Genomic DNA, 26,552 nt, shown 5'->3' on the forward strand with positions numbered 1-26,552 from the left:
CCACTTCCACTTAAGGTTTTGTGGCTCAGAGAGGTCACCTGGCTCCAGTCATCTAGGGTCCTTAGGAGAGTGGCCTCAGGGGCAGCAGGTGGCTCATCCAGAGGTTGGTGATTTGGGGCCTGTGGGACCTTGACATCCTCTGGAGGTCAGAGCAGGGCATGGATGGAGGAGAGCCGGTGTCCCTCCTGCTTGGCAGTCTAAGAAAGTTGTCCTTTTCCTGTTGAGCTCACAGCACCTGAGACTCTTCTCTTCCCACCACACATACTGCTCTGTCCACACAGCCCTTCTGGGATCTCCATACAAAGTGATAAACCCAGGGCAATTAGCAGAGGTGGTCTGGATACCAATCTGGAATGCTGCCCCCTCCTTCCCTATGGTGCTTGTGCAGCCCCACCTCCCCTCCTAGCCCCTGCCTCTCTGTGGACTTTCCCCAAGGAAAGCAGTGCCCTTTAAGTGCTTGGAGATCAGAGGGGGAGGAGGCACTAAGGGAGTGTGGTGCTTTGCTCATTAGCTAAAAGCAATGCATTCTGGCTGCTACGCACCCTCCTCCCCCCGCAGCCTCCCACAGCCCACTGGCCTGCCACTTGCTACTGTCTCTGAAGCTGGAGCCTGTCTCACCTTTCAGTGAACCTTGAAGGACACTGTTGTATAGGAGGAGGCTCCGTGCTAATAGGGACCCATTGTATTTGCTGATAATTCCCTGCCACCTGATGAGATGGGTACGTGGGGAAGCTCTGGGCACATTCACTCCCTGCAGAGGGATGGATGCTTTGTGTGGGAACTGTATACCCTGAGGAGCAACACCGCCCTCGGATACATCAGGCCACGCGTGGATACCATAAGCCCGTGCAGTTTGGCAGCACCACTAGCCCGGGAGGCTGAATTCAACCACATGCCGAGGAGGGTGGCTGCGTCATGCGTTAGAAGAGAGCCAAGGCAAGCTGCTTTTATCCCTTCTCATTTTAGAGGAGTAACTTTACACATGGCAACCACTTCCATATGTATGTATGTATGTATGTATGTATGTATGTATGTATGTTTTATTAGATGAAAGTCACATGATACGCAATTAGCCATTTTAACATGTACATTTCAGGGTCATTGGCCCATTTCAAGTATTGTGCAGCTCCACACCCTAGTCTCAAGAAGACTTTTTCCCTGCAGAAGAATACCCTTTACCCATTAAGCAATCTCTTCCCCCTCTCCCCTCCTCCCATTCCCTGGCAACCACAAATCTGCTTTCTAGCTCTGTGGATCTGCCTATTCTGAATATTTCATATAGAAGACATGATACAATATATGATTCTGTGTCTGGCTTTCACTTAGCATCGTGTCCTCATGGTGCATCTGTGTTGTAGCAACATCAAGACTTCATTTCTTTTTAAGGCTGAGTAATATTACATTGTATGGATGGACCGCATTTTGTTTATCCACCCATCCAGTGGGGGACTTTGGGTTGTTTCCACCTTTTAGCTATTGTGAATAGCTGTGAACATCTGTGAATGAGTATTTGTTTGAGTGCCTGTTTTCAATTCTTCGGAGTATATCCCTAGGGGTGGAATTGCTGGGTCATGTGGTAAATCTATGTTTCACTTTTTAAGGAAATGCGTTTTATTTGGCCCTCACAGCATCCCTGCATGCTCCACAGGGTAGATATCAGAGAGGATGTATATTAAGCATCCTTCTTATTACCCTGCACATAATATGTGCTTGGTAAATTTAAAAATATTATTATCAGATGTGGAAACTTCTCAGAGAGTGGACATGACTTGCTCAAGCACACTAAAGGTAGTAGAATCAGAACAAAACTGAGGCCTTCTGGTCTCTAGTCTATAGAGCCCATCTTCTTAGAGCAGATTTCAGGAACTCAGGCCAGAACTTTTGCCCAGAAAACAACCCCAGGAGTATGAATTGCCCCCATGGGCTCAGGGTCCTGCCCCCTCCCCCCGACCCAAGAAGAGACAGGACAGTTGTAGTTAGCTCTCCAAACCCACCAGCCTACCACACTGTCCTGCCTTCTCCTTGGGCTTCGGCCACACGGTGCCAGCCCGGACAGCAGTGGGGAGTGGCAATGATTGTAACCCACAGCTGGCTGAGCTGTCATTTCCCCTGAGCTCTTGCTGTCTCTACAGAGCCCCTCATTCTCCTGCCTCCTGGCCCATCTGCAAAAGTAGCTGCGTTGAGCCTCCTCCAGGGGAATGTGCAACCCAGAGGCTTGTCCACAACAGAAAGATCCAACTGCTTGTCTCTTCTCATCTGGGAGTTCAAGTGAACACCTCATATCTGCATCGGTGTTAACTCACTACCATCCCGAAGAGCCTTTTCCGGTGCCTTTGCTTCAGAGGGCTGGATCTGCAACTCAGAGGACTTCTGTGACTTTCCAGAAGTCAGGTAAGGGAACAACAGCTCAATTTCCTGGCTGAAGGTTTCTGACTGGACCCCATTCTCTTACATTCGCCTGATCCTGCCCTGCTCTGAGATACCAAGAACAGGAACACAAGCTCTTGGAGAAGAGAGAGGTCACAAACTCAGGCCGGAAGGATCCAAGGAGCCATGTGGTTTACCAGTGCCTGGGGCAAGATTAGGCCCAAATCCCGAGGATCAGGCTGACTCCTGCCACTCTAGCAGACATCTCTGACCGGAGGGAGGAAGGGAGAGAGAAGTGGCAGACAGCCTGTCTTGGGTAACTTGGTAATTGTTTTGTTTCTTTAACCTATCCTTGATTCCAGCGCTGGGCCTATCCTTCTGCCCTCCTTCCTCCTTCCCCTCTAGTTAAAAAGTCTGTGGTTTAACTGCTTCAAAAAAGTGGCAGCTACTCCCAGATTTTAGGTTCTGAAAATGTCAAGACCAGTTGGGAGTTGTTTTTTTGTTTTTTTATTTTTTTTTTCTCCTGAAGAGAAGGATGGAGAAGAGCCCCAGAGAGGCATAGCTTCAGGAAATCCTGACCCTTAGGGAAGAAGTCTAGAGGACTTCCCAAGGACAGAGGCTTCTAACTTTTTACTACAGCTCCACTGATCTTGAAGGACATGAATGTCATCGGAATGGAATGTGTGGTCTGGTGAAAACAGCAGTGGCCTAACGACAGCCAGTGACTACCTTGGGGAGGAAGGAAGGAAGAGAAGTTGGCAGGCGGCTCCTGGGAGGTGGGCAATGCTCTAGTCCTTGAGCTGGATGGTGGTTATGTGGGTGTTGCTTTCCTCAAGCTTTCACATTTGTGTTTTGTGCATTTTTATATATGTATAACACTTTACAGTAAAAAAAGTTTAAAGAAAAAGAATCCTGGCCTAAGAGTCAGAATATCTGGTTCAGTCTTGGCTCTTCTACTTGTTTGTCATGACATCACAGGATGATCAGATTAAACTAATCTCTCTGGTCTTCAGTCTCCACATCTACAAAATGGGGTCAACAGACCAAAACTCTCCCAGGAAGGCTGGGAGGATAGAGTGAAAACTTGGATGTTGTTGGTGCCTTATAGGCTGTAAATCATGATTTCCAAGTAAAATATTATTTTGTTTTAGAGAGAGCTGTATAAAGGTGGATGTCCCTGGAAAGCTGGGGCTGCTAATGGGAACAGGACCAAGGAAAGGTTAATGGCCATGCTCTGGATTTAGGGGGGATGGGGTACTAGTTTCTCAAGGCTGCATGTACAAATGACCAAAAACTGGGTGGCTTAAAACAACAGAGATTTCTTCTTCCACAGTGCTAGAGGCTGGAAGTCTGAAATCAGGGTATCAGTGGGGCCACACTTTCTCTGCAGGCTTCAGAGAAGGATTTTTCCTTGCCTCTGCTTCCTTTCTATATCTTTCTCTTTTTTAAAACCTTTGCCTCCTTTCGGATGTCCCTCAGCATTCCTTGGCACTCCTTGGCTTACAGTTTCATCACTCCCATCTTTGCCTCCATTTCCCATGGCTTCTTTTTTGTGTTTCTCTAAATCCAAATCTTCTCCTTTCTTTACATAAAGACATGAGTCAGAGGGCACTTGATGAGATGAGCACTGGGTGTTATACTATATGTTCGCAAATTGAATTAAAAGAAAATATTTTTTAAAAAAGATAAAGCAAAAAAATAATAATAAAAAATAAAGACATAAGTCATTGGCTTTAAGACCCACTCTGGTCCAATGACTTCATTTTAACTTAGTTATAGGTGCAAAGATATGATTTCCAAATAAGGTCACATTCACAGGCACTAGGGGTTAGGACTTCAACATCTATTTTTAGGGAACACAATTCAGCTGACTCTAATGAGTATTCTGAGTGGAGAGACAGAGAATCTACCATGTTGTGGCCATGAGGGCTGGCTTCTCAAGAGAGAGTGTCAGTAAGAAATCAGAATTTGTTGAATGCCTGTGACATGATATAAGGGCATGGTGAGGTTGTTGGTGTCATCCTTACTTTGCAGGAAAGGAGATTGAGGCTGGGAAAAGACATGATGGTTACCCAATCCCACTCTAATAAGAATGGTTTCCAGGAATATGAGAGGTGATGGAGAATTCAAGTTCAATACAGTTAAAGTCTTATCATTTCATAAAATACTGGAGAGTTGATTCCTATTCCCTAGGGAATGAAAGGATAGGAGGTTAAAAAAAAATACACTGCAGTTGAAACCAGAAACCAGGACGCATACTGCCTTCTGGAAATAATGAAGTGTGCTAAACCCTGAGACAGGATGCCCAGTGATGTACTGTCCTCTGTGCAGTGGCCAGTTCAGCTCGGAACCCTGCTTGGTTATGTGACATGGACACCAAGAACAGGACAGAGTCAAATCTCTACTCTGTCACCAACTATAGAGGTCCTCAACTCCAGCCCCAAAGTGCTCTGACCCTTGAGGTCTATGACATCGGTTCCCATCCTGGTTTTTAATGTTGCCGTTGGATTATCTGTGGGTGGTCAGCCTGTCCAGGTGTCCCCCCTCAGACTGAGAGACCCTCAGAGACCATCTGGTGAGCATTCAGCACAGCTCACTTTTCTGGCACTTTCTAAATGTAAGCACTGTGCTAGGGATGTAGAAGAGATTGGTTTTCCCACTCTCTATTTCCGGGAGACATTTCCTCTTCCCAACCCACTGGCCAGCTCCTTCCCTGGGGCCCAGCTCCACAGCAGGTGAGAATTGATCTTCTCTTACCCTGACCCTTTCCTAGGGCCACAGCTATAGTTAGTTGCCAAGAGTTCTGGTCACAGCCCCAGGTTCCGGAGAAAGGAAAAAAGTGGTGATGTTTACTCATCCACCAGCTCTGAATAGAACCTTTCAGAAGGGCCTTTGGCCAGCCAGCCAGTAGAAACCACTGCCAGGTATATCAACAACCTTGGAGAAGTTGTCCATGGCAGCTCCCTCTCCCTTTTAATAGCTCGTTCTCCAAGGGAAGACTAGAGGTCCTGGTCTTTGCTCCCCCTGCTTGGGCTGCCCTGGATGTGCCCAAAGGAGCCACAGCTGGAATCAGAATTGCAGAGGCCTTCATGGATCAATGACTCCCAAACTTAAATCTGTCTCAGAATCACCTAGGGCAGGGCCCACTTCTATGTGCTTCAGTATCACCTGGAAGGTTGTTAAAATAAGATTGCATGGGGGCGCCTGGGGGAGCTCAGTCGGTTAAGTGTCAGACTTGATTTTGGCTCAGGTAGTGATCTCAGGGTTGTGAGATCGAGCCCCATGTCATGCTCCAGGCTGAGCAGAGAGTCTGCTTGTCTCCCTCTGCCCCTCCTCTCTCTCTCTCTCTCTCTCTCTCTCTCTCTCTCAAATAAATGACTAAATCTTTGGGACAAAAAACCCAACAAGATTGCATGGTCCCATTCCAGCATCTCTAATTGAGTGAGTCTGGGGTAGAGGGAGAATTTGCATTAATAAGAAGTTTCCAGGTGCTAATGGAAACTTGGTGGTCTGCAAACCACATGTTAGGGACACAGGCCTAGGGCCAGAGTCTCAGGCCCCCATCCAGGGGATTCTTAATCAGAATAGAGTGGGGCCCAACTCTGCTTGTTTAACAGGCTTACAGTTGATGCTGAAGCTCAAAATTTGGGAAACCTACACCTCAGATATGCATTGTTAAGTTGGGGCCCTAGGACCTCTAAGAACACACTCAGGGGACGCTGAGGAGATGGGCTTTAAGGCACTTAGGGCAAGGACAGTGGTGTAGGGAGAGATATCTCTGTATTTGACAGCAAGTGTACAAAAGAGTTGTGAAATAAGAGTTTATTGCTCAGGGGCCCCCTGAGATAAGTGGCAACCAGGTGCTTTGTTTTTTTAACAGGGGCTGACATGGGATAGAGCTGGGGGCCCTGGTTCCATGTGGGGATGTCACTCAGCTTGATTAAGGGATGTTTTCCTGCTTTGAGGTCAGAACCAGGTAAGACTCTAGTATCTTCCTTCTCCCCCTCCCCAATTCCCCTCTTCCTATAATGGATAATGTCAACTTCCCTCTGAGATTAGGAGGGAAAAGGAGCTGGACTCTTAGTTATCAGCTTTGAGCTTCTTACCCTACCTGGCCTGGTGAAATTCTGTAGGGTAGAGGGGACAGAAATGAACTGGGGTCTGCCCCTGGGGCGGCTCAGGCACTTGTTAGGGGAGCCAGCTGCAGGGGCCAGCAGGAGCCCAGAGTACAGTGTGGGAGAGGGGATACAGCAGGTGATGGCCCAGGGAACCCTTAGAGCTGGGGGTCCCAAAGCAAAATGGCTAGGTTGCCCCTGCAAGTAGGGCACAGCACAGGAGTCATAGGATACACAGGTGGGTCCATTGTTGGTGTGGAACCAGTCTGTTAGGGGTCTTCACCACCGTTAGGGCTCCAGGTCATGAGGAGGAAATGGAAAAAGCAGAGAGGATATATTGATATCTGCTCTAATGGACTGGTAGGGGCTGTCTGGAGTCTGGCTTCTGCAGAAAAAGTAGGCAAGAGTCATGTTATTGATTAACAACAGCTACCATGGAGGACCCTGGGGAAGATTTGTGATCCCTGGGCAAGAACACACAGCTCCCAGAGGAAGGAATTCACCAGAAGACTGGTGGAGAGACCTAGGTCCTCAGGGTAGAAGAAAGGGGGTCTCAAGAGCAAGGTAGAGGGGCACCTGGGTGGCTCAGTTGATTGGGCATCTGACTTCAGCTCAGGTCATGATCCCAGGGTGCTGGGATTGAGCCCCACATTGGGCTCCTTGCTCAGTGAGGAGTCTGCTTCTCCTCCCTCCACTGCTCCCCCCGCCCCCACTTGTGTTATCTCTCTCAAGTAAATAAACAAAATCCTTAAAAAAAAAAAAAAGGTAGAAAGCTGGTTGTCACAACTCCAGCCTGCAGTCAGAGGGGGACTAATGACCAGGGGCTTGACGCACAGATCCAGGCACTGGGCTCCAGCAGCTTTAATCCCTCATGACCAGAACCAGGCCTGGGACACAAGACTGTGCCGTGGCCCCTGCTGGAGTGGGAACTAGGCAAGGCCACCTGCTGGGCCAACCTGGACTGACTCATTCCAGAAAGAAGACAAATGGGTTCCTCAGGGTTTCCGAGTCCTGCTGGCAGTGCTGACCTCTGGGCCCTAACCTCATCTGCTTAGGCTCTGCTGAGGGCCTGGCCAGGTCTGGCCAAGTCATTTGGGAAGAGCCTGAGAGCAGAAGAAAAATAAAATAGCCAGGATCTGGGAGATACATTAACTTTTCCACTCTGCGTCCTGAAATCAGTTTTTCCATAGAGGAAATTTAATGCCATGCCTCTGCCTCCTTCTTGACCTCTGTGGCCCTGGCTAGGCCTCCTGACCTTGTTGCCTCATCTCATCCTTTAGAAGACGGTGTGCCTCCGTTCAGGCGAAGCTCAACACTGAGACCTCCCATCCATGCCACTCTGAGGCATCTGGTTCCTGCGCAACGCTGGCTGCTGCTATAGGCGCATGCACATTCCTATCTGAGGACAGAAGGGGTCGTGATGGGCCCACAGTTTAGTCCTAGAGCTTCAGCGTGGAGCCAGTCAGCATGGAGGACCCAAATGAATAGCGTGTGGCAGCCTGGAGGACACATCTGGTCTCAGGGCTCCTGGGCTCTGAGTGGAGCTGGCTGGGGAGAGGCGGCAGTAGGAAGGCAGCCCCTTCCATTCACAGCAACCCCCTCACCCCGTCCTCTGCAAATAGGCTATGGAGAGTGGCCTTGGACCTCCACCCACACATGAAAATCACCCAATGGGAGCATTGCCTCTTCCCAAACTGGTTCCCTGAGAAGCTCTTCATTTCTTCACCAGGGGCTCAGGGCCCTGTCAAATTTTCTCACCACCACCTACCCTACTGCAGTGCAGCTGGGAAGTGATCTTACCAGCACCTCCTCCCTGGCTCCCGCCTCGTCTTCCAAACTTGGAGGACATAGGCCTTTCTCTTTCCTTCCTTCTTTTTTTTAAAATTAAGATTTTATTTATTTATTCATGAGAGATACACAGAGAGGGGCAGAGAAACAGGCAGAGGGAGAAGCAGGCTCCCTGAGGGAAGTCTAATGTTGGACTCGATCCCAAGACCCTGGGATCACAACCTGAGCCAACCAGGCATCCCACCAGGCTGCTTCCTAAAACTCAGCTGTCTCCCATGTACCCTCCACTGCTCAGCATTGCCTAGATCACAGGGCTGCCTTTTAAAGCTTTTCATGGTCTGTTCCTTGTCCCTGATCTATTACATAGGATGGCTCTGCTCTGCAACTCAACCGATATCAGCTAGGTAGGTTGAGGCTGAGTACAGAGGGGTAAAGTGGATCAGGAAGGGGGAGTGGCATTTGAGGGTGATGGCAGCAGCCAGTGAGATGCACAGCCACTGGGGAAATAAACATAAAATGATGCTATGGGGGCGGGGACAGTGAATAAATGGAACCAGTGCCACCACACCTGCGCTGTGTGAATCAATCCCAGCCCTCAAGAGCCAGTGAGGCCTCAGAATGCTTCTCAAGGGAGTGGGGGGGGGGGGGGGGGCATGCCCATGTGCTCAGAAACACAACATGGAGAGTACATCTAGTGACCATCCCTGTCTAGAACAGTGAGTGAAGCATCTGAGCTTCTCTGAACAGTAGACCCTGCCTTAACTAGTACCCAGTGAAGATGTGGCAGGCAAAATAGTAGACTGAGAGGGTCAGGGGTGGGAATCAGCTACCCTACCAATGCCAGCCTCTCTGGGGAGGCCCCATGGCCATGTGACTGGGTTCCAGCCAATGCAATGAGGAGGAGCTAAGCGCTATTTAGGGGCCTGGCCTATAAAGGTCTCTGGTACCTAGGCCTGTGTGACTCTCTCCATCCTAGCACCCTGGGTGGCAGGCGTGGAGGTGGTGGAGCCTTAGGAGGGAAAGACCCTCGATGCCAGCCACAGCTCAGAGGAGGGAGGGTTGCCTGCTAGGCAAGTAAGACCAATTTTGAACTTTTCATGAATAAGAAGAATATTTCCATCAAATTTGAGCTGTTTGTATTTTTAGGCTTATTTGTTATAGCAGTTAGTATTAACTTACCAAATAGAGGGAGTGAGGGTAGGATTCCAGGAGCCCACATCCGAGAGACTTAAGGGTAAAAAGAAGGTGCAGCAAGGTCTAGGTTACAGGAGAAAAGTTCTTCCTGATCCATGCATCCTGGAAGAAGGGGAGGAGTGGGAATGTTAGGGCAGGAACGGAGTAGGGGTTAGGCCAGCTCAGGGCAGGTCAGGGGAGCAAGCAGGAAGAAGACAGAGAGAGCAAACACACCTGGGTAAGCCAAGATACAGGTTGTGAGAGGGACAGAGCAGCCCTTCCACTAACTCCTCTGATCTCCTTTGCCTCTGCAACCTCTCCATTTGTCCCCCTTGTTTGGCTCCTGCATTTCCTCCCATTTTCTGCTAGAGGAAGGTCTTGCCTCTTCTGTGAGAGCCAGAGAAGACCTTCAAGAAATGCCAGCTCCTAGAAAGCAAATAATATACTGGATTCAAATGTTAGCTGATTCAAATATTTGCACCAACTAATGTTAAGCACATTAATCACCCTTGGGGTTGCTCCTCAGGGGACAGGCAGGAGGGGATTTGTGATCTAGGGACAGGAGTTTTAGCTGAGGGTCCAGAGCATTTCAAGGGGGAGAAGACTTTTAGTTAAAAGCCTAGTGCTGATCCGAAAGGAAATTGAGCCAAGTGAACTACGAAGTAATTTCTGACCTTGGGAAAATAGAAGGCAAACCAGCCCCCAGGATTACAGAGAACACTGAACTGATTATTGCAATGCCTGCAGGGTCTGTTTACTCAATAAGATGGTATTTAAAGGTTCAGGGTTTACCAAGCTGTGGCCTCCAAGGGAGCCCGGAAGGTTTCTAGAAGGACTTGGGGGCCTTCATGGTATGTTCTGTGATTACCTCCCTTGGCTCAGACTGTCCCTAGGGCATAGCAGGGGAAGCCTTGACTTCCTCAGGGCCTTAACCTGACAGAGAACTTCCCAGGATTTAGGCCTGGAACTCTCTCAAAAATAAGCAAACAGCATGTTTTCTTCACCAATGTGCTCTGACCTTAGGAGAAATAGCTAAGGCAGGAAGACATAGAAGAATCCAGAACAATTTCTTTGAAGGGAGTTCTTGTAATATAATGGCAGATCTAGACATAGCTGGGAACTGTCAGTAGCTGCATAATGAGACAGAGGAGGAAGCATGAACTCCAGAGTCTGAGTTCTGAAGATGTCTTTATTTCACCCTCTATTAGGAATAATAACATTTCTGTTTATGCAATTGCCAGATGAGAGGTTTCTTTTCCCCTCAATATGATTCCACAACTTCTGGTTTCCATCACTGCTGTTGGGAAGTCTGCGGTTGTCTACATTTCATGCCTTTGCTGGTGATTTTGCTTTACTCTTTCACTGATGGCAAGATCCTCTCCTTGACTTTATTATTCTTCACATTCCTCGAGATGTGTCTAGGTGTGAATTTCTGTGTGTTCATTCCTCATGGTATATGTTGTATTCCTCTCTAGATTCATGTCTTTCCTCAGTTCTGGAAAATTCTCTTCAAATATTATCTCTCCTCCATTCACTCTCTTGTCTCCTGGGATTCTCATTAGATGTTTATTCAGTTTTTTTATTCTATCCTCCATTCTTGCTTAATGCTTTTCATATGTTCTCTCTCTTTGCCTTATTTTATACTTTGCTTATTCTCTCCTGAGCTATGACTCATCTTCTGTCTAAGCTTCTTATGGTGTTTCACCAAGGGGTGCCTGGCTGGCTCCAGTCAGTAGAGTGTATGACTTTTTATCTTGGGGATGTGGGTTCGAGCCCCATGTTGAGAGGAGAGATTATTAAAAATAAAAACTTTCCCCCCAAAATATGATATTTTATCTGTGAAATGTCTTTTTGGTTCTTTCCTCAAACATGCCTGGTCACTTCTGGTGATATGTAGTTCCCTGCTCATATTTGTCACCTTGTTTCAAATTTCTTTAAACATGGGATCCCTGGGTGGCGCAGCGGTTTGGCGCCTGCCTTTGGCCCAGGGCGCGATCCTGGAGACCCGGGATCGAATCCCACGTCGGGCTCCCGGTGCATGGAGCCTGCTTCTCCCTCTGCCTATGTCTCTGCCTCTCTCTCTCTCTCTCTCTCTGTGACTATCATAAATAAATAAAATTAAAAAAAAATTTCTTTAAACATTTTATATATCATGACTTTCTATTCTGTATCTGATCATTTCGATATCTGAAGCCCTTATGAGGAAACAGGGGGCTACGTGTGCTGTGGTGGTTTATCTCTTGAGTATCTGGTGATCTGTGATTGTGATCTCCTAGTCGGTTGATTGAATTTCTGAAAAACCTGGAGAATGAACGTGAAAATGTTTCCTCAGTGAGAATTAGCATTAGTTTCTGCTGGAAGCAAGGGGCAGTCCTGAGCAGGGACTGCTTTATCCCCATGTGTCCTTGGCTTAACCTCAGAGTATTGGATTCAGCTCCCCACTTTGCTGATGGACCAAGGTTTGGTCTCTTAAGGGCAGCCCTGATATGAGCATTTGTCCTCTGGACAACCTTCGTCTTTAACTTCTGCTCACTGTTCCCAGTACTGGTTTTAATTCATGGTTTTTAAGGCCTTTTATTTTTTATTTTTATTTTTTTAATATTTTATTTACTTATTCATGAGAGAGAGAGAGAGAGAGAGAGAGAGGCACAGAGACACAGGTAGAGGGAGAAGCAGGCTCCTTGTGGGGAGCCCAATGTGGGACTCTATGCCAGGTCTCCAGGATCACACCCTGGGCCGAAGGCGGCGCTAAAACGCTGAGCCACCAGGGCTGCCCATCAAAATGGCATTTTAAAACACAAATTAGGGACTCCTGGGTGGCTCAGAGGTTGAGTGTCTGCCTTTGGCTCAGGGCATGATCCCGGGATCCAGGACTGAGTCGGGCATCGGGCTCTCTGTGAGGAGCCTGTGTCTCTGCCTTTCTCTCTGTGTCTCTCATGAATAAATAAATGAAATCTTAAAACACACACACACACAAATCAACAAAAGACTGATTATGGGATAACATCAAGTCTGAATTCTAACAATATAAAAAAATAAATGATTTGAAAACGTTGGAATTCTAAGCAGGCCTTTTGGTTGCAAGGAGCTCACTCAAGCTGCTTTAGGGTGTACAGGGCCTTGTGGTTGTTCTGAAACCAGAAGGTCATTGGGATTCAGCCACATTCTCTCTGTCTCTGTCTGTCTCTTCATCTCTCTTTCCATATTTCTCTCTCTCTCTCTCTCTCTCTCTCTCCTCATAGCCTCTGTTCACTCCCAGTTCTGCTCCCTCATAACCTCATTTTGCGCATGACCATCATAGCCGTTCTCTTCTTTGTATATCTTTTCACTTTAACTTCCACTGTTATCTATCTCCTTTTTCCAATAGTTCCTAGCTTAGATTCCTGAGAGCAACCATATAGGATTATCTCAGTCTAATTAGCCTGACTGTTAGCCTGGACTGGCCAGCCTGTGAATTGGCTGCCATTGGGTTCTTTGCCTCCAGGCAACTGTATCCAGAGAGACAGAATCACAAGGTTACAGGGGCTGTAAGCAAGGAAATTTTCCTTAGAAGTTTGTGTGCTTGGCAGGCTTTTACTTAAGATACACTTTACAACTGTCAGGGAAAATACAGAGCAAAGGGTTTGTTACAAAGGGTTTGTGTCGAGACCTGGTGACTTGAGAAATGCTAGTCATTGAGACAGGCAAGGAGCTCAGCAGCTGTTAGATACTAGGTGCTCAATGAATGTTAGCTTCCTTCCTGCAGAAACTTTTCATCCTTGACCCGTGAGGACAGGTGACCTCCTGAGATTCCCTTCCAGCTTAGGGTTTTCATGGCATGAACACACACATCTAAAAGCACTCCTGGTGGTTGGGAACCTTTGATGTCTACCTGTTTTAACCTTAAACTTCTGTATGTGAGCCCTAAAGAAGAGACATTGACTTCTCTGAAGCAACACAGAAACATGAAGCCAAATTGGCAGGACTTGGGTGGCCCAATGGCTAACAGCATGGACTCTGGAGCCAGACCACCTGAGTGTGAACCCTGGACCCATCGTATAATCTATTATCAACTCCATGACCTTGGCCAAGTGCCTACCTCTTTGTGTCTCATTTTCCTCATGTGTGAAATAGAGGTCTCCTTACACAATTGTGGAGATTGAGTTGATACACACAAAACCTTCAATCCATGCCACCATAACAAAGGCCCAATAGATATAAGTTATTGTACTGTCAAAACTTCCAGAGGTCATCCTGCTAATTGTATGCCTCTCCATGACCCTACTTTCAATCTACATCAGAGAGCAATGAGTCTCTTCTTAGAATCTTTTGGAGGAGACTCCACGAACATCACAGAAAATCCTTGGCCCATAAAGAAGTAGACATTTCCTCTCTGGTTCTAATCTCATTCTGCTACAACACAATTTTATGTCATCTTTGTGTCTTCTTGTCCTCAAAGGAAAGAAGGTCATGGCCCCCTAGGCCCTTGCCCATGTACCAAATGAATCCACAGCTAGAGACAAGCTCCTTCCCTTTGAACAGTGGGAAGAGGGCCAAGATGTTTTAGAGGCAGATGGTAGCAGCTGGAAAGAAACAAGGGAAGCTTGATACATTCAAACCTATCCCTTCAGGGCCTGTGACCTCTCCCCCTTCCCCTTAGGACCTTCCCTCTAAAGAACTTTTAGCCTAAATTGAATGATGAAATATGTCCCTGGAGAAAATCAACAATCCTTATCAGGATAGAAAAATGTAAATATTTGGTATTTTCTCATTACACATGGGGAGTCTTTAAAAAGAAATATGTTTGGGTGTGTTTCTATTAAAAGAAATCCTTTCTTCAAAATATTTCAGTTCTTCTATTTTTAGAAGATTGTGACATTCTCCAAGCATTTGAATCAGTTTTGTGGAAGTCACTGGGCTTCCTCCTGCACACACATTGTCATGTCTGCATACACAAAGGTGCAGGCAGAGGGAACACACACAGCTGCATACGTCCTCCTGTACACATTCAAACGCCAGATATCTACAATATGGCACCCACATAAGCTTGTCTACACACATATACGTCTCTAGACATTTGGATTCATGATAGATGATTCCACTACATACTAACACATACATATGAACAAGTAGAAGCTGGTAGATGGAGCCATTTCTGGAGCAGCATTGGCACATACTAGCATGGAATACATGTCCACAGTGCATCTTTAGAGTGGCTAATTCACCAACAGGTTTCATAAAAAAGAAAATTGTGTATTTTTAGGGAGGATCAGAAATCTAGCTGAATTCCCAAAGCTGCTAGGTTCCCCCATTCCTCCCTGTCCTGTACTTGGCCCTGGAGTGAAATGACTGAGCTCCAGTGAAATTCCCCAAGGGAATTGGGGCTGGAGGGTTATTCTAATTCAGAACAGCGGATCCTTGAATGTGGGCCCTTGAAAGAATCCCATGGTGCCTAAGCAATGTCCACTATGAAAGGAGAAATAAATAGCTCCACCACTGGAAACAAGTGTCCAGAAAACAGCAAGTTTATCCTGTCCTAGAGCCAAGGAACAGCCAGGTGCCGATTGTATCCCTGGGGAAGGGGGAGGGCAGTGCAGCCACAGACTAAGTCCTGTTATAGGAGAGAGACGAGAGGGCAGGATAGGAGGAAAATCTGAATCTATAAGCTTGCGTTTTATACAAACCAGACTCATAAGTTTGCTTTACTTCAGCTGGAACTCACATCACAGCTGCCCTATTTACTTACCTACCAGCTGCATTCCTTAGAACTGATTTTGTTCCCATTTGAAAGGAAACCAGGCAGAGCTGGGAAAATATTTCCTCAGCCAGCTCCTCAGCACCGCTGTCTGAGGGAGACCATCTGGCCAAGATACCCTTCAAGTAAATGCAGCATTGTGCCCTCCCCACAGAGAGGAGGTTGTGGGGGGAGGCCAGAGAACATGGCAGGGTGATGCTGCAGGCATTCTAACTGCACTCCCTTGGGTCCCCAGGGTCCAGCAGTGTGCCCCACTCTCTGGGAAGTAGGAGTGTGGTTGCTGATCCCCACAGGCTATTTGGAGCTACCAAAACTAAAGTCACTGAACACAGAGTTAGGAAGAGATGCTCATCAGAGCTTCATTTTACAATATTTCTGCCATTAGATACAACAGAGGTACATAACATCAAGAGCATGGATAATAATAAAATACAGTAGAACAATTAGCACGTGATGAGTTTTCAATATCTATTATCTTTGTCTTTAATGTGACGTTGTCAGTTTATATAAGTGAATTCCGAATGTTGTATGACTTTAACGAGCAGCTCACAAGGTTCTGGAAAGTTGGACAGTTCATTCTTGTGAGCCAGTGAGGGCTGGCTCCTGAGCATGCTGTGGGAGTTCCTCTTTTACTTAGAGTCTGAGGATAATAAATGCATTGGTGTTAGAACTGCTCTCATTAGAAGCCATGGCCACGTCACCAAGGGAGGTTCAGCGTGGGCTCCATTTCTTTAAGGAGATTCTGTGTTCCCAAGGTGAAACAGCCTGGGAGAGAAAAGAGGTTGAAAAACAATTTTTGGTGGGGAGTGGGATGGTGGTCTACTTACCACGTGTACTTGACCAGAACAGCTCAACACACAGGTCAGGAGTTTCTACCTTCCCCAGCCAGCTCCAAATTGTACACACTTCAGCTTATAGAGTCAAGATGATGTGACAGCTTCTTGAGCGCCTTGTGCTCAAAGGACAGTTCTCTGGCTGGAGTTCCCTGACGTTATCTGGGTCTCCGGCCCTTGCCATTTTACCTGGAGGGTCCTGGAAGGTCTGTGGCTATTGTGTCTCCCTATTATTTCTTAGACCCCACTTAAAGGAGTTGGAATACCACTTCTTTCCCAAAGCTCTCTTATGGGAAACATTTGTAGATGAAAGGGAGGGCATTTCACCCAGCTGGGGTGGAGGGGGCCCTGGGCATCTACTCCAGCTCTGAGTAGATTTTTCTTTCTGAAAAATGACTGAACTTTATCCAAAGTATGCAGATCCAGAAATAGCAGTGTGCAGAAAAACAGAGTATAGGGACTGAAACTTGGGGGAAAAATCCTTTTAGTGGCTTTGCAGGGCTAAGAACTGAGCTAGATTCACAGCTCCTGCATTTTTTTGAAGGATATACAGAGCACACCAAGGACAGGAGGGTCAGATGACAGACAGTGGGAAGCCTCTGAAAGGTTGAAAGGGCAGAGAGGTGGGTATGAGTGGTGTTAACAGGTTTATGTCTTCCATTTTAGGGTTGTCTGTGATGGCTGCTGATAGACACAACCAACCCCACAATTCTTCATACTCATGAGCACTTTGTGATGCTGGCCCTGTGATTTAGTGCCCTTCATCCCCCTCTTGTCTTCACCTCCCTCCTGCCCCATGGTAGATATCATGGCCCTTCAGGGTACTCACACAGCACATACTTGTCTTCCTCCAGTCTATTTACCCAGCAAAACCCAAACCTTGGTCAATCCAGCTTTCTGTTCTGTACCATTTCCAAGCAAGCAGACATGGTCAGAAGAAAGCCACCCTTGCATGGCCTGGTCTTCTAAATGTGAGATGACTCATCTCTAAATGAGGCTCAGTACTGCTGGGAAATCCAGCTACACTTTCCTAGTTGATCCCCCACCCCACCCCCACCATCCCCAGCTACAAGATGAACAGCCTCTATTCTATTGAGACAGGTCCCTTCCCTGAAACATTGGGCTGATCCCTTCTCCTCCTGTCTACTCAAGACCATTGCTTAGATAGGGGAAAGATTTAAGAAACAGAAAGGTCTCACTTGACCATTGTAGTGAGCTGTAAGCATGTAGGTATTTTCTAGCCTTGGTGCATATTAAAAACAGACATTCTTCTCTTGGATCACATGTTTCTTGGTGATGCTCCTGTTGTGGTCCTCTGATGACAGCTTCCTTGATACAGACCATGCCTTTCCTCTAGCTGCACACTTACCATTCCTTCCTTAGCTCATGGGTGTCCTGGGGTCCAAACCACACAGATTCTTGTTGGGGGGCCCTAAAGTTCCTTCAAGCAGTCTTCTTGGGCAGGGTCCCATTATAGAGAGCCCCCAGGCCACCATCCCTATTCCAGGCTCCTATCAAGATATTGGTCCTATCATCATGGAGAACAGAAACTTCCCGACACAGCTCTCTCTGCTCCCCAATGCCAAAGCACTAGCCAGCCACACACAGTATCTTGCATTTATTATAGGCATGGGTACTGCACCACTCTGTTATCCCATTATATTCTCCATATGGTCACTTAATGTCCTCATCACTTGGTTTGAGAGGCAAGCTTCTCTTTCCCTCCTTTGCAACACTCCTACAGCTTTCACCAAAAACTAAATCCTCTTATATAGGTACTATTATAACAAGAAGGGAAAAAATTCTCCACAGATTTTCAGTGACAAAATTAAAAATATAATTATTGAGTACATTTTCTTAAAAGATTTTATTTATTTATTCATGAGACACACACACACACACACACACACACACACACACACACAGAGGCAAAGACACAGGCAGAGGGAGAAGCAGGCTCCATGCAGGGAGCCTGATGTGAGACTTGATCCTGGGACTCCAGGATCACACCCTGGGCTGAAGGCAGGTGCTAAACCACTGAGCCACCCAGGGATCCCTTGAGTACATTTTTTTAAAATAATGCAGTTCTCCTAATAAGGATGGAATTCTGTTTTTGGTTAGGAGAAGATTAGACTTAATTGGGGCTCAAAATTAGCATTCCTTATTATTGAACTGATTGCAAGTGTCCCCCCTAAAAACCACTCTTGTGGGCTATACATAACAGACAGTGGGCTGGATTTGGCCCATAGGCCATAGTCTGCTGACTCATAGATTCGCCTTTATGCAGTGGGTTGTAATCTGCTACTAGCATGTATTTGGATATTCAGATTATCCCTGATTCAACTGTACAAGCCCCTTCAAGCCAGCTTTTGTGCCCTTTGACTTCCATCATTCTTTGAACTCTTTCTTGTTCCAGGCTCATTTTGTACTGTCTCTGTTCCAGCCTTGAAAGCAGACATTTCTTCCAAGAGCCCTCATGTCTTTCAGTGGAGAGTGATATTCAGAAGCTGGGATCTGAGTGCCACATGTACTTGTAGCTGCTGGAGTGTTGCTCTTCCCAGACCCTCTCAATGGACAGAGCTAGAACATATGTGTGTGTTTACAATGCCCTTGATTCTAATCAAATACTGCAGGACAGTTTCCACTCTTCTCCTTCCCTGTATTTGTAACTCCTTTTTCCAAAGAAGAAAACCCTGGCTCTCACTATAATTAAAAGACTATTTCATTCCATCAATTACCCCTGTAACCAATTTCCCATCCCTGTTGCCAACCCTGCCCCTTAGTGACACTCATTCATCCTGCTTGGGCTCTGATGTTCTTTTCTGGGCCATCCTTGTGTGTGGACATCTGGTCACCATGCATGGGCTCCGACTCTCCATGCAAGCTGCTCTTTTACATGGTACTTCTACTTTCCCTGTTTGGACAGACACCTCATGATAGATACCACCCTCTACTCACAAATGCCCGCTCCCCTGCACTCTTCATGCCCTCCTCCCCAGACTTTTTTGGGCTGTTCTCACATGCATACGCTGCATACCCTACTTGGGTGCTAACTCCCCACACCACTGTTCCTCCTACTAACGTGGACACCTTCCTGCTCTGCTCAGGCTCAAACACTCCATGCCAGTCCTCCCCTGCTATGCGAATGCCCTCCTTACCTTGTTTGGGCTCAGACACCCAGTGCTGGGCCTTCACATAGCACAGGTGAATCCTTTCCTCACTCTGTTCTGGCTCCGACACCTCATGCTAGGTCGCCCCTCTCCATGGATGCCTACCTTGCTCTACTTTACCTAATTGCTTTAAGACTGAATTGTGCAGGAAGGGGAAGGAGTAAGGTTGCTTTCAAAATGCTTTACAAAGTTATTCAGATTAAAAAAAAAAACACGATAACTAACGCTCATAGTGCTTACTAAGGGCTAGGTGTTCTAAACACTGTGCATGAAACCCATGTAATCCTCAGGGTTTCTATAGGAGGTTGTATAATTATAATCTTTAGTTTAGAGAAGAGGAAATTGAGCACTGAACGGTTTAGTAACTTGTCTGAGGTCACACAGCTCATAAGTGATGGAACCAGGACTAGGGCAAATCAGTTTCTAGAGTCTGTGCTGTTAAACACCGTGCTGTATCGTATGCATATTGCAAACAAAACTCAACAGATACAACTATGCTTCATAGGAAGGAAAATCATTGCTATAATAAACATTTTATTTTTTTATGCAATTGTGCAAGTTTCCTTAGGGTATGTTCATAGCAGTGAAATAAGTGATGTGCATCTTCAACTTTGCCAAAATATTTTTCCAAAATGGTTTTACCAGTTTACATTCCAACTAGGAGAATACAAGTTCATATTTTTTCATTTCTTTGGCAGTGCCCGGTGTTGTGAGACTTTTACATTTTTCTAGTCCGATGGGTGTGAATATCCTTATTAATTTTCCAATTTGCGGGACACCTGGTCGGCTCAATGGTTGAGTGTCTGCCTTTGGCTTAGGCTGTGATCCTGGGGTCCTGGCATCGAGTCCCACATTGGGCTCCCCAGAGGAAGCCTGCTTCTCCCTCTGCCTATGTCTTTGCTTCTATGTGTCCCTCATGAATTAAAAAAAAAAAAAAAAGAAAATTCTAATTTACATTGCCTGATTACTAGTGGAAGTTGAGAATATTTTCACAAACATACAGAATTTGAGGTTTTCTCTTTGGTGAATTATCTGTTCATATTATTTGTCTATTGGGTTTATAATTTTCTTACTGATTCTCAGACATTTTAAAAAATATATATAATATGGGAACAAATCCTTTGTTCAGTTATATATATTGAAAATAATTTCTCCTATTGTGTGGCTTGTTTTTCATTTAACAGATTGCATTTTTGTTATATAAAAGATTATAATTATCAGGCAATCAAAATGATTACATTTTCCAGTGTTTCTATTGTTTCAAAAGTCTTCTCTACACAAAAGGCATAGAGATATATACCTATATTTTCCTTTCAAAGTTTTAAAGTTTTGCTCTTGAAACATCTAGATATTTACTCCACCTGAAATTGATTTTTGTGACTGATTATGAAGTGAATATTTAATTTTATTTTTTCCATATGGATACCCAGTTATCTCTGCGTCATTTATATAGAAGTCCATCTTGTCCCTGTTGATTTATAATGCTATCTCTGTTGTTCATCAAGCTCCCACATGTGTGTGTCTGTTTTTGGATTCTCTAATCTGTTCCACTAGACTGTTTGTCTCTAGCAATACTGTCTTAATTATGGTAGTTTTTTTTTTTTTAAACAAATCCTCATATCTGTTGGAGGAAGACTTTCCTTCTGCTGGGGCTGAACTCGGCTCTTTGCCTTTTCATATTAATTTTATAATTGGCTTGTCAAGTTTTTTGTTTGTTAGCTTTTTGCAACTTTATTGAAGTATAGTTGATGTACAAAAACTACACATTTTTAACATGTAAAATTTGGTGAGTTTCAAAATATGTATATACCCATAAGTCCTCAGCACAATCAAGCAAACTTCTTGTAGCAGACAGACTCTGAGATGGCCCTGGATTGTCCCTGCCTCCTGTCAGCCCTCATGTAACCCTGCTCTGTACTCCCCACCCCTGCTGCCCCCAATTCACCTGCTGAAATCTTAATGACCAAAGTAATGGTGTTAGAAGATGGAACCTTTTTTCTAAAAAGATTTATTCATTCATTCATTCATTCATTCATTCATTCATTCATTCATTCATTTATGATAGCCATAGAGAGAGAGAGAGAGAGAGAGGCAGAGACACAGGAGGGAGAAGCAGGCTCCACACCGGGAGCCCGACGCGGGACTCGATCCCGGGACTCCATCTCGGGACTCCAGGATCGCGGGTCTCCAGGATTGTGCCCTGGGACCAAAGGCAAGCGCTTTTGGTCCCGCTTTCCAGAAGATGGAAACTTTGAAGGACGCCTGGGTGGCTCGGCGATTGAGTGTCTGCCTTCAGCTTCAGGGCATGATCCTGAACTCCTGAGATTGAGTCCCACATCCGCTCCCTGCAGGGAGCCTGCTTCTCTTTCTGCCTGTGTCTCTGCCTCTCTCTGTATCTCTCATAAATAAATAAATAAATAAATAAATAAATAAATAAATAAATAAATAAGATGGAATCTTTGAGATGTGAATAGGTGATAAGGGTGGAGTCCTCAGGAATGAGATTTGTACCCTGATAAAAGAGGCTCTGAGAACTCCCTCTCATGAAGACTTGAACATGAACATTTACTTTTATTTATTTTTTAAAAAGATTTTATTTTATTCAAGACAGACACACAGAGACAGGCAGAGACACAAGCAGAGGGAGAAGAAGGCTTCCCATGGGGAGCCCGATGTGGAACTGGATACCAGGACCCAGGGATCACAACTTGAGTCAAAGACAGACGCTCAGCCACTGACCCACCCAGGTACCCCTTGAACATGAACATTTAGAAGCGGCTTTGCTTGTAGTAGCCCTGTGGTAGCTTGGTTCTTGTCTACTTGATTCTATCAACTCTGTCATTTCTGAGTCTGTTTCAGTTATTTTTCTTTTCATTAAGGGTTGTATTTTCCTGCCTCTTTGCATGCCTGCTAAGGTTTGTTTGGCTGCCAGACGTTGTAAACTTTAGACTGTTGGTTGCTGGATTTAAAAAGAAAACTGTATTTAAATAATTCTGAGCTTTGTTCTAAGATACAGTTAAGTTGCATGGAAATAGCTTGATTCTTTGACTTGCTTTCAAGCTCCGAGCCAGTCCAGAACATCCCTTAGTCTAAGGCTAATTTGGCCCTACTACTGAGGTGACGCCCCTCTGAGGATGGCAAAAGAGATCTTTCGCTTCTGGCTGGTGACAGCAGGAACTGCTTCCTTGAGCTGTGTGAACGCCAGGGATAGTCCTGCCTGGTTGTTTCCTCACATGCATTCGCTAATCAGTCTCGGCTGAAGACAGGTGAAGGCTCAGAAGCTGTCTGTTGATGCAGCACTCTGCCCTGCAGAGCCTGGCCAACATGGACTTAAAACTCTGAACTCTGGTCCTTAATTCAGAGATCACTTTGTTTCCCTTCTTTTAGAAGTCCTTTTCCAAAGTCTGAAAATCATGTATTTCATATATTCTGTCTGTGGTGTTTTTTTTTTTTTAATTTGTTTAAGACAAGAGGATAAATCTAGTCCCCATTACTCCTTTATAGACAGAAATGGAAGTCTTTGCTCTCTTTTCTTCCCTGCATGTCTAAAACCCCAACTACTTGGGAAATATTTTAAGATAACACAATGTGTATTTGCAGAAGTAGATGTGACAAAATTCTAATCCATTAATATATGAGCTAATATTACTTCTGTGACCCACTCTATTGACTAAGTTCTTGGGGATGGCGCCTCCTATGGAGAGGACCAGATAAGGTATGCAGCACACGGGATAAGCTACAGTGAGGGAGAAACTCCTGCCTTCTTTCTTTCTTTCTTTCTTTCTTTTTTTTTAATTTTTATTTATTTATGATAGTCACACACAGAGAGAGAGGCAGAGACACAGGCAGAGGGAGAAGCAGGCTCCATGCACCGGGAGCCCGACGTGGGATTCGATCCCGGGTCTCCAGGATCGCGCCCTCGGCCGAAGGCAGGCGCTAAACCGCTGCGCCACCCAGGGATCCCTCCTGCCTTCTTTCTACTTGGAAGATCCTACCTGACTATATAAGTAATTGAGTGTTGTAATGGTATCACTGAGGCAGTCTTGAGATGGTCCCAAACCCTATAATATTTCCCATTTAAAAAACAAAACACAAAATCTCTCCCTTGGTTTCATATTCCACTTTGAACTATTGCTCCATGGCTCTGTTCTGTACACCTGAACTACTAAGAGTTACCTCAACTTGATCTCATCTTCCCCCTCATTTACTCCTGTCTGGTTGGGCTCGCACTTCACCATTTCACTGAAACAGTTCTTTTCAGGGGCCCCAGTGTCCTCCACGCTGTTGGGCCCCACAGCCATTCCTCATGTTATGTAGCTCCTTAAGACGTGACATGACTGATCATGCCCTCCTTTAGGAACCTTCTTTTCCCTTGGCTTCTGGAAGTCACTCTCATCACTCTCCTGCTATCTCTCTGGAAGCTCCTTCTCCATCTCTTTCCCTAGTTCCTCCTCCTCTTTCTGACCTCTTTTCTATCTACACTTAGCCCCTTAGATACACCAAGTCCATGCCTCTAGATATCATTTATATGTTGATGACTTCCAAATCTACCTCCCCATCTCCAACCCCTGTCCTGCATTTAACTCAACTGTCAATTTATCACATATCTCCACTGGATTTTCAATGGGTATTATGAACTGAAGTCTCAAACTAAACTTGGTCTTCCCTCTCAAATCTAAGTACCCTGTAGTCTTTTCTTTCTCCACAAATGGCATCTCCACCTCGCCTGCCAATCATGCAGGTCAAAAAAATTTTGGAGTTAGTCTTTCCTTTTGTTACATTTCACATGCAGCCCATCAGCAAATCCTGTCAGCTATATATTCAAGTCTAACCATTTGTCACCATCTCTACCAGTACACGCCTGGCAGAGCCACCACCGAATTCTCCAACAGCTTCTTAGCTCACACAGAGCAGTCTTTGCCATGGCTCATGAGGCCATTCATGATCAGTCACTCCTACTGATTCTTTGTCATCATTACCTACTCCCCTATCCCATCTCTGATTCTACCACCCTGGCCCCTTGCACACTCCTTCCTCATTCATTTGCACCTGCTGTTTCTTCTTTCTGGAGCACCCTTCCCCTGGCTAGCCCCATGATTTCTTCCCTCTCTTCATTTGAGTCACCTTAGAAATGTCAACTTATAGAAGAGATTATATCACTTTTCTCATTCTATTCATTTTTAAACATTTATAACCATTTACCATGTTATTGTTTCATTCCTTCATCCACACCTCCTATCTCTACTAGAATGTGTCATGGAAGCATGACTAAGAACTGTTGCCATTGGTTATGCAATAAAATTATTTTTAAAAGAAAAAAAAAGTAGCATAAGAGAATGACCAACAGAATCCAATGCATTAGAGATGTCCAAACTAGTCTATTAGAGTGGGCAATTGAGAGAACTGGCAACCTGGAGAGCAGCTTTTCAGGTTGTTGGGTGGAGATGTCATATTACAGTAGATTGAGTACATCCTCTCCCTCACGGTCTCCCAGTTCTTCCCTCAAAAAAACCCTATGTCATCCTTCCCACCTTTCAATCCTTATAATCACACAGTTATACCTATGTGCTAACCATTCCCCATGAGGCATTGTCAGTCCTTAATCTCTAGGAGGGCACAGTCTGATGGGGGAAGAGAGCTCAGCTCAAGGAGCTCCCAGTCAGATGTGGGGGTGGTGGTGGCGTAGAAATAATAATAATCCCTCTCTGGCTCTAGAGCACTAGGACCCAGTGGGATGTGACATCCATAATTCATAGCCTATCAGTCCTGCAGGGTCTGGTGCTCTGACCTTTTCAGAAACACCTCTCTTCTCTGACAGCTGAACCCATCTCCTTGGAGACCTAGGGCAGGAAGGTTTCTGCCAAGATGCCCTGTAGCCAAGATGATGGATGAGCAGGCGAGGGCTGTTCAAGGCAGCCTGAGCAGAGAGAGAAATATGGGAGCAAACACAGCTCTGTGTGTAGAGAGCGCTGAAGGTCAAAGGACAGAACCCTGTGGAGCACTAAGCACGTAAGAGATGGCTTAACAAGGGGGATGCATGAAGAAAGCAAAGAAGGGCTGTCTGTGAAAGCTGGAGAAAACAAGAAGCCAAGAGAGAGGACAGCTTCGCCATAAGAGAGGGAACACCAACAGTGATAGCTGACTGCTCCAGAGAGGTCCCTGCTGTAACACCTGGGAAACACCTCCTTTGGATTTGGCCATGAGGGGATCCTTGGGGAAGCTGGGAAGAGCAGTGGAGAGGAGGCAGCAGAATCCAGGTTTCAATGGGCTGGGCCACAAATGGAAAGTAAGGAAGAGGATCTGAGGTCAGTGGGATTGCCAGATGTAGCAGATGAAAATATAGGATGTCCTGTTAAACCTGAATTCATTCGAAATTTTAGATTAAAAATGTTTGTTTGTTTGTTTGTTTATTGAGGGAGAGAGTGTGGGGGTGGGAGGAGGAGCAGGGGAAGAGGGAGAATCTCAGGCAGGCTCCATGCCCATCATAGAGGGGCTTGATCTCACCACCCTGAGATCGTGACCTGAGCCAAAATCAAGAGTCAGATGCTTAACTGGCTAAGCCACCCAGGGGCCCCCTGATAAACAAAAGTTTTAAATAAGCATGTCTCATTTATTCATTGCTTATCTGCAATTCAGTTTAACTTGGTGTCCTATATCTTAGGGGACAGTCCTGACAGCATAACACGTGGACTTCTCTTTCAAGCACAGGTGGGAAGAAAAGATGAGTGCTAAGAGCCATTGCTGGAAGGGCACCTGGGTCAAAAAAAGTTGTGTCTAAGCTGGGATCAACCGAGCATGCAGAGCACATGGCATTGCTTTCTGTCGCCTCTGTGAGGCTGAAGGGAAAAGCCTATAGTGGCCGAGGCTAGGCACCGTTGGGGAGTAGTTGACTATTTAAACTCTGGGCTTCTAGCCAGACCAGAAATCATTTCCTTGGGCCCACCCATAAAAAGCAGACAGCCCCTCCCTGACCTTCCATCCCACAAAAAGCTCAGAAAACTCAAATTGCCAATTTCAATTTACAAGTTGGTTGCTGCTCCCCTGACACTGGGATTGTGGATTTCCTAAGAGCTCTCCTGCCAGTAAATGTTTTCTCTTTTGTTCTTTTTCATGGTATTCTAATGGACCACCATAGCTGCAAACATTCTCTAAATAGACCAATCTACTTTGCCAACTTCTCCATTTCTTAAAACGCTACCTCCAGAGAGAACCAGTTTTTTTGTTTTTGTTTTTGTTTTTTTTTAAGATTTTATTTATTCATTCATGAGAGACATAGAGACAGAGAGACACAGGCAGAGGAAGAAGCAGGCTCCCTGCAGGGAGCCCAATGTGGGACTCCATCCCAGGACCCCAGTATCATGACCTGAGCCAA

General features: G+C 45.7%; 2 long non-coding RNA genes across 2 annotated transcripts in view; one reads left to right on the plus strand and one right to left on the minus strand.

The window, feature by feature from the left end:
• The first annotated feature begins 575 nt into the window (after positions 1-575).
• Positions 576-11,586, plus strand: LOC112643267 (uncharacterized). Its single transcript, XR_003125746.3, has 4 exons — positions 576-1,001; positions 2,133-3,143; positions 6,248-6,343; positions 7,763-11,586. It is a non-coding gene; the product is annotated as an uncharacterized LOC112643267 (long non-coding RNA).
• A 4,045-nt stretch (positions 11,587-15,631) lies between these two features.
• The window catches only part of LOC112643266 (uncharacterized), a 32,058-nt gene continuing 21,137 nt past the window's right edge, over positions 15,632-26,552 (minus strand). Inside the window, exon 3 of the long non-coding RNA XR_003125745.3 lies at positions 15,632-15,942. This is a non-coding gene — a long non-coding RNA (uncharacterized LOC112643266). The remainder of the gene's footprint in view (positions 15,943-26,552) is intronic.

This window comes from Canis lupus, chromosome 38 (genome assembly GCF_003254725.2).
Source record: "Canis lupus dingo isolate Sandy chromosome 38, ASM325472v2, whole genome shotgun sequence".
NCBI classification, from domain to species: Eukaryota; Metazoa; Chordata; class Mammalia; order Carnivora; family Canidae; genus Canis; species Canis lupus.